Raw genomic sequence first — 12,514 nt, 5'->3', positions numbered from 1 at the left:
CCCAAACGTTCCCAGAATCCCACAGGAGCTAATCCCTTTGTTTTGGTGGAAGTGGAGATCCTCCCGCAGAACAGAGGGCGGCCATAATGCCACAGTGTTTCCACTGGAATGTTGCAGCCATTGTCAGGCTGGGGAGACTAAACCACGAAGACACCCCCCCCCCCCCCCCCCCCTCACCCCCCCTCCCCCCTCGCTGCCAGCACAATACAATGTGCCGCATTATACCTATGAAGGCATGCCTGTGTTTTGGTAGCCTCTGACCCTGTGACCGCCCGCCGAGGCCAAGATAGAGAAAAGGATGACATGGAAGTCATTAGTTAGTCCCACAGTTATTACAGCTTCCTCTGCGCCGCCACGGCTGGGAATCACTGCAAACTCGTTTTCTCCCCGTTGGAATGTAAACTCACTGCAACTCGCTTCTGTTCCCGCTCCGACAACTTCACCTCAATCAAATCCCAGAATCGTTAATATGTTCGAATTTCTACCGCATTTTCTGGACTAAAGTCACGTCTGAGGCCCCGACTACACGAATTACACAAATTAAATACTTCTTCTGCTCATGCTCCAGTAAACCAACATGGCCGACCCGTCGTGGTTCGACTCGCAGGGCGTATTCTAGTTTTATCGTCCAGATCAGTACTTTTATACTCGACATTCTCCCCTGATATCATCCGATTCCTCGTCAGTCCACTAAAATGTCGCTTCTCTACATTTTGTTCATGTTTATAGCATTTTGTTCTCTGGTGGTTTCATTACAAAAACAAGCGACAGCGCCCTCCCGTGGCCTGGCATACTAACGCCATCATTGTCAGTGTGTCTGCTGCTGCAGTGGAGACAGATTAGGTGTCGGCATGTGAAACGTCGTGGTGTAGACGGGGCCGGAGTATAAAGCCAAATCGATGCTCTGCGTTAGCGTGAACCACCACGAGGGCTGTGATTGGTCGGCTCTGCCACGTCATGGGACACAACATGACGGTGAAGTAAATGTGTGCTTTATTGGATAAGGGGCGGGACAAAGAACTCGGGAGGATTACCAAACTACCAAGTCCCAGGAGAAGATGGACTGGGAGTCATGACATCACGGAGGAAACTTTAATGATTGGCTCTACTGAGCATGTGCAGATCTACTAGTTACTACCAACGTGGTGACCAGGACCAGGACCAGGACCAGGACCAGGACCAGGACCAGCGCTTCTGCCCCGAGCGTTTCCAGAAAGTCTCATTTTAGTCTTTTAGGAGTCGGAGTGTTTTCAAAAAGTTCCACCTTAGGAGCGGTTTCCAAAAAGTGGCGTTTTCAGTGTCTCCTAGCAGCGTTGTCGTGGAAACAGACAGTTTTCACTTGAAAGGTCGCCGTGTTAACGGGGCCTGAAATGGTATCGTCCAGCTATAGACGGTAACGTAATCCACACAGACGTTTAATACCAGTCATGTCGTGATACTTTTGAATATGTTCACCTGAGATCAATGATCCCTCTGGGATCTCCTCCTGATAACCTCCAGACCCTGAAACCAGGATCCACCTGGTGCCGTCCAGCCCTCGGAGGAGGAACCTGCTGACGGCGTTGCCGTGGCGACCTGCCCTTTCACTTTGTGGAAACTGAAACCTGAGAGGACGTCGGGATGGTCGCCAAGCCGACGAGGGCCGAAGTCACACACATACATCACAACGGACTTTAACATCTTTAACATCATGCTTCACCAGATGAGCTCAGCGGTCCGAGCAGGGGGTCGATCTCCACCGCAAACAAAACCCCACAAGAGGAAATCATTTACCGGACGGCTGCAGCAAGACGCCGAGGCGGCGTGTGGCCACAGGCGGCGTCTATCAAACAGTCTGGGCTGGAAAAATGTTGCTCTGGTTCCTATTTGAAGACCACAAGATCTTCACCTGAACCCCAGAGCCTCCTCCGACACCACCGGCTGGAAGCCAGCACTTCTTCTAATCAAGAGAGAAGTCCTGGGAACTTAAAGAGAAATCTTTATCCATCTCAGAACTACTCAGAATCAACTTTAAGGCCAGTTTGTGGAAAATCTGGGAGGAAAATTTACATTTTATTTAACTTGAAAAATGAAAATAAAAATTGATGAAAATGAAAAATCTAAATTCATTCGGAGTTGCTGGAAAGTCAAAAGCACAGAAAGAAAAATCTCTGAAACTAGAAACACGACCTGTGGGAACCGCAGACACACACGATCAAAAGACAAACTAGAGCTACACTCGGTAGAGCGCAGAACTTCACCAACGCCACATTTGTTTGCAGAACTGAGTTAGCATTGTTAGCTCATATTGATGCTAACTAGCCTGTCAGGTAGCTACATCACTGCGAAACACTGAGCAGAGAGCGTCTCCATGGCAACAGACGCTGATCTCCTTTGATCTCCACGGGGTACCTCTCTCGTCTGCTTTGTACGGGACATTTTTTCACAGTTTTTCAGGATTTATTGGGAAACGTTTAGCCGTTAACGTCCTAATATCTAATGGATCGGTCCTTGATGATGACAAATCATCCCTGAAGATTTCATGGAATTCGGGTGAGTCGTTTTTGCGAAAAGTTGGTAAAATACAAACATACAAACCAACAAATAAATAAATGTAGACGAAAACATAACCTTCTCGCCCAACTGTCGTTGGCAGGTAACAAACATTGCGGTCTGGTTAAAGCTGAGTCCAAGAACAGAAAGAGAATTGCCATTTAGAAGTACAAAGCACAAATACTCCACTATCATCCACATCACGCTCGCCACACACAGTGCAGTGATAACAGTCTCTGCTGTGTACAGGCTGTACAATGAAAAGACCAAAGATCTGGCAACACAAGTGACACAATGATGGCAGTACTCTACAATATCACTCATTTAAATATCCAGTTTCTACATGTGGATTCATGGAAAACTTGTTTGGTGTAGAAGCCCCACAAAATGAAGAATGCCAAACGAAGAATGTGGAGCTGACAGGTGAGTCGGAGGGCGTCTCGTTCAGCCCGATCAGAACCAAAGAGACGCTCAGAAATCAACCAGTGGAGCAGCGAGGAGCTGCAGACGTTTTTTTGTCTGGTGGTGACCAGAGGGTTCAGCGACACATTACCAGGCTCAGGGGGTCTCCGAGCCACGATACCACCGGTGTTTAGGATTAACTGGCTCCCCTGTTAACTGGTGACCTTCTTCCTCCAGCGTCTCCTTTTCACAGCAGATGTTAAAAACCAGACCAGAACCCGAAGCTGTGCTGGAGAACGTTGTTAGAATCACCAATTAACAGGGGCACCAGTAAAACCGAAACACCGAACAGTGAAGCACGACCGTAACAATCCACATTTTGTAATATTAATAATCTCCACCTAGGAGATCACTCCAAGGTGGAGTTGTGGCTCCACTCTTCAGAATACATGTTCACTCCACATCAGGAGACACAGATTCTATCGGCAGTGATCACTTGTGCACGACGGGGAAAAGCTTTGATGACTCCGCCCACACCGCGGTGGTACCGTATTGAAATGGAAAAACAAACAAAGCAGAGTTGAGGCGAGTCGGGCCGAGGAGGTACCGGTGGAAAAACGCCCTAAACCAGGTCAGATACCAACAGTGTCACTTTCAGGTCGATTGTGCTTCTTGATGAAGTTTGTCTGTAGATGAGACGGGAATTTAAGAAACTGGCAGAGGGCCTTCAATACAGACTCATATGAGACGTCTGTCTCCTTTGGTGTCTCAGTTTAGATTTTACCTTTTAGGGTTCTATTGTCTCAGAGAACACTGCAGAAGTAAAAAAAAATAAAACAAGTAAAGCTTCAAATCTTAGCTTAAATATAAGAAATGGGGCTTTGCTTCACTTCAGTGAATTAAAATAAGGCGTTTAACTGTGGTAATGAATCTCACTGCTTCGAGAAAGTTCCTTTAAGTCCTGACGTGTCGTGACTGTTTAATGTTCCGCGGTAATGGTTTTACCTTTACCGAGCTTTTCCACTTATTTCACTGAACGTGTCACTTCTGATTCTCAGTGTTCCCGTTTCTACCAGAGGAAAGACGCAAAAGGTAAAGATGCTTGTGAGATACTAAAATGGGAAAATCCAGAGCGGAAAGCAGAATATTCATTCACCTTCAGATTTTCACATGTAAAGCTGCTAACTAGTTTCCCGTTTGTCTTTGTTTTCCCATAAAGTTGATGGTTTTCTGGGTTGAGAATAAAGTCGAAGGAGTTCGGAGCCGTCGGAATTCAAAATGTAGATTTCTATACAAAAAAAGGCGTCGTCTGCATCACGAGCCGTCGCTTGTACTCACCGGCCTCGCTCAGTGAAGCTCCTCCCGTTAACTCCCCAGGCAGAGGAAGGATGGATTAACCCGGAGACGTTTCTCAGCCGGCGGCTCTGTAACCCGACAACGGCGAGGGAGGCTGTAACCTGAGCAGGCTGGTGACCGGCAGGCCGAGGCTGCTGTGCCGCCAGCCGTAAACATCCCTGGTCACAGACAAACCCAGATCAGGAGGGACTCCTCTGCTGCCCCCCCCAAAGCAAACAAACCAATAGCATTCAACTACCAACTGCCAGCAAACGCCGACTCAGACATTCTCAGTGAGAAGCTTCAGAGCTGGAAACACTTTATTGTAGTTTTCTGGACTATTGAAGTCGTTTCAGACGGAAAAATTGAAACAAGAAGATGTGCGGAGATACGAGGTCCCTCCATCAACACCAGGGCGAGGATTAAAACCCAAACAGAAAGCTTCGTCCACCGTCCCCAGGACACACAAACTCAACGCCACCACTCGTCGCCTGTCGAGCAAATACATAGTTCTCCAGGGCCTGGAGAGTACTCCGTAAAACCACCGTGTGTTTTCTTCGAATACACTATTGATGCATTCATACAAGGTTATGGAGTTTTAAAGGGTCACACTATGTAAAATTCACTTCCTGAAGGTTCTCCAGCAGTACTACTCGTCCCCATACCTGGACTGACGTCCCAGAAGTGAAGACAGTCTGTCCTCTCTCTCCCTGGCTTGTTTCAGCTTTTAAAAAGTGTGTTGCTCCAACCAGCCAATCAGAAATCAAACCCTATATAGTGTCATCGGGGGTTTAGCCAATCCCAATCAAGGTCGGCCCTCCCTTTGACTCCTCCCACAATTAGGCAGCTCTGCTCTGAGAATTTAACTGTATAAAAATGGTTTCGGGTTGTGTTTTCGGTGTTCCACTCCTGTGTCACCAATACATCGAGGAAGTTTGTTAAACAGAGAGTCCCTTTGAGCACGTCGGTCAGTCTCATTCCCGTAAACCAGGAAGTGTCCAGGCTCGGTCCTGGAGGGCTCAGAGTTTAGCTCCTCCCAGTTCCAACACACCTGTCTGCAATGAGGGGCTCGTTATCGGGCTTTTTCACAACCTTGGTGATGACATCATCATTAGATTCAGGTCTGCTGATGCAGGAAGGAACTAAAACCTGCACTGAACCGACTGGAGGCTGTGGGTGGAGGTGACCCTTCCACTCACCCACACACTGTGAATAAAGCAAACTAAATGTTTTCAGAAGGAGCAGCTCAATAAAAGTCTGAAACGATGAGCTTCTGTAAAACTGCAAAACTCAAATTGTCCCGCTGGTTCGACGCCGGCCATGCGTCCCTCCCTGGTTAACCCTTTCCAGGAAACCCCGAGTTCTGGATAAATTGAATCGCTGCCCAAACTGCCTCCTTGAGGAATGTTACGACGCGACAAGTAAAAGTCTGAGCACGCCCGCATAGCTGAGGGATCATCACAGTATCACTGCAGCCCCGACTGGCAGCTGCCTTGTCCTGCTTAGCGGACGAGAGACAGACGGGTTAATGACCCTCCCCTCCGACACGCAGCGCCTCCATGTTTGTGAGAGGGAGGTGTTGAAGGGGTTCGCTCATAACCGTCGTCTCCGACAGACAAAAGATCGTGATTGACGAACCTTTGGCAACGTTCCAGGAAGTGTGCAACAATCCCTTCCTGTGCAAAACTGCTCAAAGACAAGAACTCTCACTTTCAGTGACTTGCTCAAGGACACTACAGCACGTGGAAAGGTTGGGAGGAGGGGAATCGAACCTGCGCCATTTCCATTAAAAGACAATCAATGTCTCAGTGTTGGACACGCCTCCCACAGCACCACAGTTACACCGTTTTACTGTTATGCCGTCGTAATCCTGAGATAATTGGTGGATTTATTCATAAAACCTCAATCGTTTAAAGACACGATCGTTCATGACGTTTAGCGTCCAGACATGTTTTATTTATTGTTGTTGTGTCTGCCTCTGGCAGGGCGCCAGATTACTCTCCCAGACAGCCGTTTCATTTTATTGTCTTTTTTCTGACTTTTCCTTTCTTGCGAGTAACGAGTCCCACACCGCCGGGAGCACGGAGACTAAGAGCACAGCAACACGCGCAGAACGGTCAGGAATATGTTGCTACAACTTTTATTAACAATTCAGTTGTTTTAAAACTGTTCTAGAAATAAATAAAGTTACAAGAATGTCTCATACAAAGCAGACGGGAGAGGCTGCTTGTTTTGAGTTTAACCGCTGTTTGCGTCCATAAAGTCTCACTACCGCCACCTGCTGGTTTCAGCTAGTCCATACCATTACCACTGCAAAGAAAGAAGCTGAGATCAAAGGAGATCAGCGTCCGTTGGAACATTAAAACGAGCGGAACGTTCAGGAATATGATGATGTCATGACTTTTGTTAAAGAGGTTGTGGATCTTGTGTTTTCACAGATCCTCCCTCTGCGGACTAAATCGACCTCTACAAGCCTCGTCAAGCAGCTCTCCAGTGTGTAATTAATGGGAATCATCGGATCACCTCCGAGTCGCGTCTCAGGACATTTTCACAAATTAGCCGAGTGGAAGTGGAGCTGAAGAAGCTGATGTAGAATCGGTGACGTGTGCCAACGATCCTCTCCTCGCAGAGCGGGAGGAAGCGTGACTGAAAGAAAGGGATTAACATACCAGGAAACAAAACGTCTTTGTGAAACACACTTCGGGGTTTAGTCGAGGTTAATCCCGACCGCGCAGGGCCGTACCTTCCCTCTTTCATGTTCGCCGCCACCATTTTCTCCCCAGTGGAGGGAATCTGGCGCGCTCAAGCCGAGGCACGCTGGAGCGAGTCACCCGGCAATCCTCCCTACGCCGGCGACCGCGAAAAGCCCTGCGGCTCACCGGTAAACAACACGGACCAGTTCACGGCAGAGCGTCTGGCCGCGAGGCGACACGGCGAGGGGAAAGTCCAGCCGACACACTTTGAGTTTGGTGGAGAAACTCTGCGCCTCGCCCTCCAGGGGGGAAAAGCTTATCGGGTCTACATCAGCGACTTCCGCTCATCAGGCTTGTGGACACAGGAAGAGAGGAGCTACTTAGGAACACAGGGAAAGTTAGAACTTCCAGGGCTGCTGGGCTCTGGAGACAAACACACAATACTCACTTCCAGTACCCGTGCTACTCCGTAAACCATTTACACAGAGTTTCAGGTTAAAACGCTTCGCCTTGGCAGTTTCATTTCAGAAAAGTTTCACGGTTACAAGGCAACAACGTAAACAATGAAAAATGATGTCGTCAGCATGCCAGGCCACTAGTTGGTGCTGTTGGTTGTTACCTTCACCAACGAAAGTTAAGCGAGAAAGTAAGGTTTTCCGCTGCGTGCATTCAATTATTTATTGGTTTGTTTGTAAGGACGTATGTATTTCACTAACAAAAACTACTCTTCCTACTTGCATGAAATCTTCAGGGATGATTTGTCATCATCAAGGACCAGTCGATTAGATTTTAGGACGTTAGCGGCTAACCGCTTAGGAATAAATCCCCCAAAAAACTGTGAATAAATGTTCCATACAAAGTGGATGAGAGGCTCCTCATGGAGATCAAAGGAGATCAGCGTCTGTTGCCATGGAGACGCTCAGTGTTTCACAGTGATGTAGCTACCTGACAGGCTAGTTAGCATCGATATGAGCTAACGGCTAACATGCTAGTGATGCTAATTAAGTTCTGTAAACAAATATGGCGTTGGTGAAGGTCTGCGCTCTACCGAGTGTAGCTCTAGTGTTTGTACCACACACACACACACACACACACACACACACACACACACACACACACACACACACACACACACACACACACACACACACACACACACACACACACACACACACACACACACACACACACACACACACACACACACACACACACACACACACACACACACACACACACACACACACACACACACACGGCTCCAACACTAACGCCGGAAGAACCCAGACTGGAGAACCCAGACTGGAGAACCCAGACTGGAGAACCCAGACTGGAGAACCCAGACTGGAGAACGCCAAAACATACAAGTAAAGCAAGAAAAAAGCTTTTAAAGTGAGACGATCTCCCGTTTGGAGGAAACGTTTAACGACTCATGAGGATAGCGGCGTAACATCAACCTTTTGTTTGTGTTTACTTGTGACTTTCATTCAAGAGAAAGAAATGTGGAAGCTGTGCGCCAGAAAAAGAAAAAGAAAAAAAGAAAAAGTTGCATACTGGGCCCAGACAAAGTCCCAGGATCCACTGAGGCGGCTCAGACTCTGAAAAGCTTCTGAACACAACAAGGAAAGATTTGACAGCGATTCTGTCGGAGCTTTGATCGGGGGAACAAGGACTTCCGGCTGCTGCAACAAGCGACTGTTGAACCTCCGCGGGGGCCGGCGCTCCCGTCCCGGTTGGTTCTACTATGTCTAACTCTACAGCGCAGGCCTGGCGACGGGCTTCGTGCCTTCCGATCCGTCGCTCTGCACCGCCTGAAGACGAACGTCTGAACGCTCCCGTCATTGTTTGGTGGAATCTGGGGATCTTATAATAACGGGGGGCGGATCCCATCCTGCATGTTAAACCCCGAGCAGCTGCAACAACGGTCTCCTCCTCCAGTCGGCCAGTAAGACTCGCTGCCTCCGAGGTTATCGGGGAGGAATTCAGGTTTTCGTGGCGACGAGGAGTTTTTCTATTTCGAGCTGGAGACGCCGAGAGCAGAAAGTGTGCACAGATGTGAAATTACACCTCCGGGTGGAGGGAAAATTACAGAGACCTGGATGAGGATCCCATCAAGGCTGGATCCATGTGGACCCTGGAGGAGGGGGGTTATAGCAGGGGGGGTGTAGCAGGGGGGGTTATAGCAGGGGGGTGGCACATCTTAACAGAGGAGGTCGCCGCTTTCATCTCCTGAACGAGGGTCTTCTCACCAAGGTGTTAATTGCGAGGCCTCCACCATATGTTGGCGACGGGCCAAGTCTCTCACACCCCCCCACCCCCACCCCCACACACACACCCCCCTAAGCCTGATGTACCACGCTACGCCGGGTCGCCCCGCCACCAGATCAGCTTATGTTTCGGTGGGAAACCAGCTATGAAACGCTGTTTGCCTCCGTAAGACGAGTACTATGTACAGACTGAACACTAAGCCTCGGGGGGGGGGGGGGGGGGGGGTTCGAGTACTAACCTTTAGCAACTTGCCGATACGAAAACTCATTAAAAGCCAAAAAGCCAAATTCATTAGCAAACGATGGGCCTTGTGACCCGAGTTTGATCCATTTTGAACCTGGAACCGACAGAACCACCAAAATAAGACTAAACTTTCATAATAACAGACGATGAATCTGTCCGTCTCCACCGAGGAACGAAACGTCTTCCAAGCTTCACAGCACCGACACATAAACAGACAGATAAGCCCTCAGATAAAACCATGTGTACAGTACAAACTGTCCCGCACAAAAACAACCCGGCGCTCCAGAACCGAAAGCTTCTTCCTGCTACGACGGCTCATCGTTCACCAGAACCAAACGCTGCACTAATACACGGACAATCGTGGTGAAGCAAACGGTTCGACTCCAGACGATGAGTCCACAACAACAAACTCATGAAACTCCACATTTCTACCGTGTCGTTGGAAAACTTCCATGTTTGCCTCGCGGCTTCAGCCACAGTTGAGCTGAAGCACCGGAGCCTCACCAGGCTGAAGTTCCTCCTCCGATGAACGCTCCGTCTGTAACCTGCTCTCAGGAGACGCAGCTGCAGAGAAGAGGATCGGCCAAGACGGGTCACACTGGAAGCCCAAGAATCTCATTTTAAAAAGTGCCTCATTCACAATGCAGGTATTATCTACCCCCCCACCCCAAGTCCCCCCCCCCCTGGAAATGCCCCAAAACCAGCTAAAGCCCGACGGAAACACGCCATGGTCAGACGGAAACACGCCAAGTTCAGACGGAAACACGCCATGGTCAGACGGAAACACGCCATGGCCAGACGGAAACACGCCATGGCCAGACGGAAACACGCCATCGCCAGACGGAAACACGCCATCGCCAGACGGAAACACGCCATGGCCCGGCGGAAACACGCCATGGTCAGACGGAAACACGCCATGGTCAGACGGAAACACGCCATGGTCAGACGGAAACACGCCATGGCCAGACGGAAACACGCCATCGCCAGACGGAAACACGCCAAGGTCAGACGGAAACACGCCAAGGTCAGACGGAAACACGCCATGGTCAGACGGAAACACGCCATGGTCAGACGGAAACACGCCATGGCCCGGCGGAAACACGCCATTGCCCGGCGGAAACACGCCATGGCCCGGCGGAAACACGCCATGGCCCGGCGGAAACACGCCATGGCCCGGCGGAAACACGCCATGGCCCGGCGGAAACACACCATGGCCCGGCGGAAACACGCTATGGTCAGACGGAAACACGCCACGGTCAGACGGAAACACGCTAAGGTCAGACGGAAACACGCTAAGGTCAGACGGAAACACGCCATGGTCAGACGGAAACACGCCAAGGTCAGACTTAAACACGCTAAGGTCAGACGGAAACACGCCATGGTCAGACGGAAACACGCCATGGTCAGACGGAAACACGCCATTGCCCGGCGGAAACACGCCATGGCCCGGCGGAAACACACCATGGCCCGGCGGAAACACGCCATGGTCAGACGGAAACACGCCAAGTTCAGACGGAAACACGCCATGGTCCGGCGGAAGCTCGGGTGTAAACAGTGGAATGTGACCAGGTGTTTCAGCAGGAAAACACATAAGATGGAGAAGAAGAGTCTTCCAGGACTCAAACTGCCTCCAAAGTGTCTTGTTCTGTTTGTTTGACATCAAATCGATCGTTACAGGATTTAACATGTTAAAAACATAAACACTTGGTTTTGCCTCCATAAATATAAACATCTTTCTTTGAAACGTTATGATTCCTAAACGGCATACATTATATACATATAGAAATGTATTTTTAAAATACTTTAAGTTGAAGACGTGTTTAAAAGTAGTTTTTTGTTCATTTAAAATGTTAATAGAATTTTAAATGATAAAACACTTAAATAGAAATGTACAAACAAAATTAAGCATTTATTAGCCTAAAAGTGTTTTTAAATTGTATATTTGACTGAAACACCGTTTTGTTTTAGAGTTTTATCAAAAGCGTTATTTACAGTGGTTTTATAAACGTTATGTTAATATTCTAAAGCTGTTTGGTTAAGAAGGAGTCCAGGACCACATGGTGGGAGAAACACTCTGCTCTCTGGACTCTCATTCAGTTTTAAGGTTTTCATTTGGAGGAACCATGAGGTTGTTGAGTAGCAAGAATCAAACCGTGCAGACTTTAAAAGTTGACATATAAGTGCAGGAGCGGCTTCAGATCGTTTCCGTTCCGTCTGGGGCTCAAAGTCCTGCTTCTTCCCGGACACGGTGCAGTCTGTCCGGGGAGCAGCAGGTGCAACAGGCCGGCCAACTTTAACCATAATCCCGCTTAACGAGCAGCGCTTCATGGGATTGAGATCACTAAACCCTCCCCGACGAACACCGACATCAGCCTCAAACACCCGGAGCTTCTCACCCCCGGGCTCCGGAGCTTCTCCCCCCGGGCTCCGGAGCTTCTCCTCCCGGGCTCCGGAGCTTCTCCCCCCGGGCTCCGGAGCTTTTCCTCCCGGGCTCCGGAGCTTCTCTCCCCGGACTCCGGAGCCTCTCCCCCTCGGGCTGCAGGAGCGACTCACTCACCGGACAAAGTGTCTCCGGACCCGGACCGCCGCTGGAGCTCAGCCCCGGAAACTCGCCGTCCTCCCCGGGGAAGTCGTTGGAGGGAGAACGGAGCAGGAAAAGCCGCCACGTCCGCCTCGACCTGCACTTTTATCCCGGTGACGAGCGACGCGACCGTCCGGAGTCTTTGTACCGAGAGACTGAGCGGCGGAGCGGAGGAGAGCGGCGCATGCGCAGTGAGCAGGGGGCGCAGGGGGCGCGCACACTCCCGTAGGCTCAACCTCCCACGCACACGTACACGCGCACACGCACTCAAATTCACACACAAGCACACAGGTGGGGCTTACCTGCAGATCCTCCCTGGCCTACTTTCTCAGGTGAAGACCGCGCACGCACACACACACACACACACACACACATTATTAATAATAATAATAATAATAATAATAATAATACATAGGTTTTATAAAGCGCTTTTCTGGACACTCAGACACTTTACGTTGCA

The 12,514-nt window shown here is 49.5% G+C and overlaps 1 protein-coding gene across 1 annotated transcript in view; it reads right to left on the bottom strand.

Moving 5' to 3' along the window:
• Positions 1-12,215, bottom strand: part of kank1a (KN motif and ankyrin repeat domains 1a) — a 49,243-nt gene extending 37,028 nt beyond the window's left edge. The window contains exon 1 of the mRNA XM_080467325.1: positions 12,031-12,215. The gene's annotated coding sequence lies outside the window, so the exon portion shown is untranslated. The remainder of the gene's footprint in view (positions 1-12,030) is intronic.
• Positions 12,216-12,514: the final 299 nt, after the last annotated feature.

The sequence above is a fragment of the Lipophrys pholis genome (genome assembly GCF_963383615.2).
Source record: "Lipophrys pholis genome assembly, chromosome: 7".
Classification (NCBI taxonomy): domain Eukaryota; kingdom Metazoa; phylum Chordata; class Actinopteri; order Blenniiformes; family Blenniidae; genus Lipophrys; species Lipophrys pholis.
The sequence above is the reverse complement of the archived record's forward strand: the minus strand, read 5'-3'. Positions and strand labels throughout refer to the sequence as shown.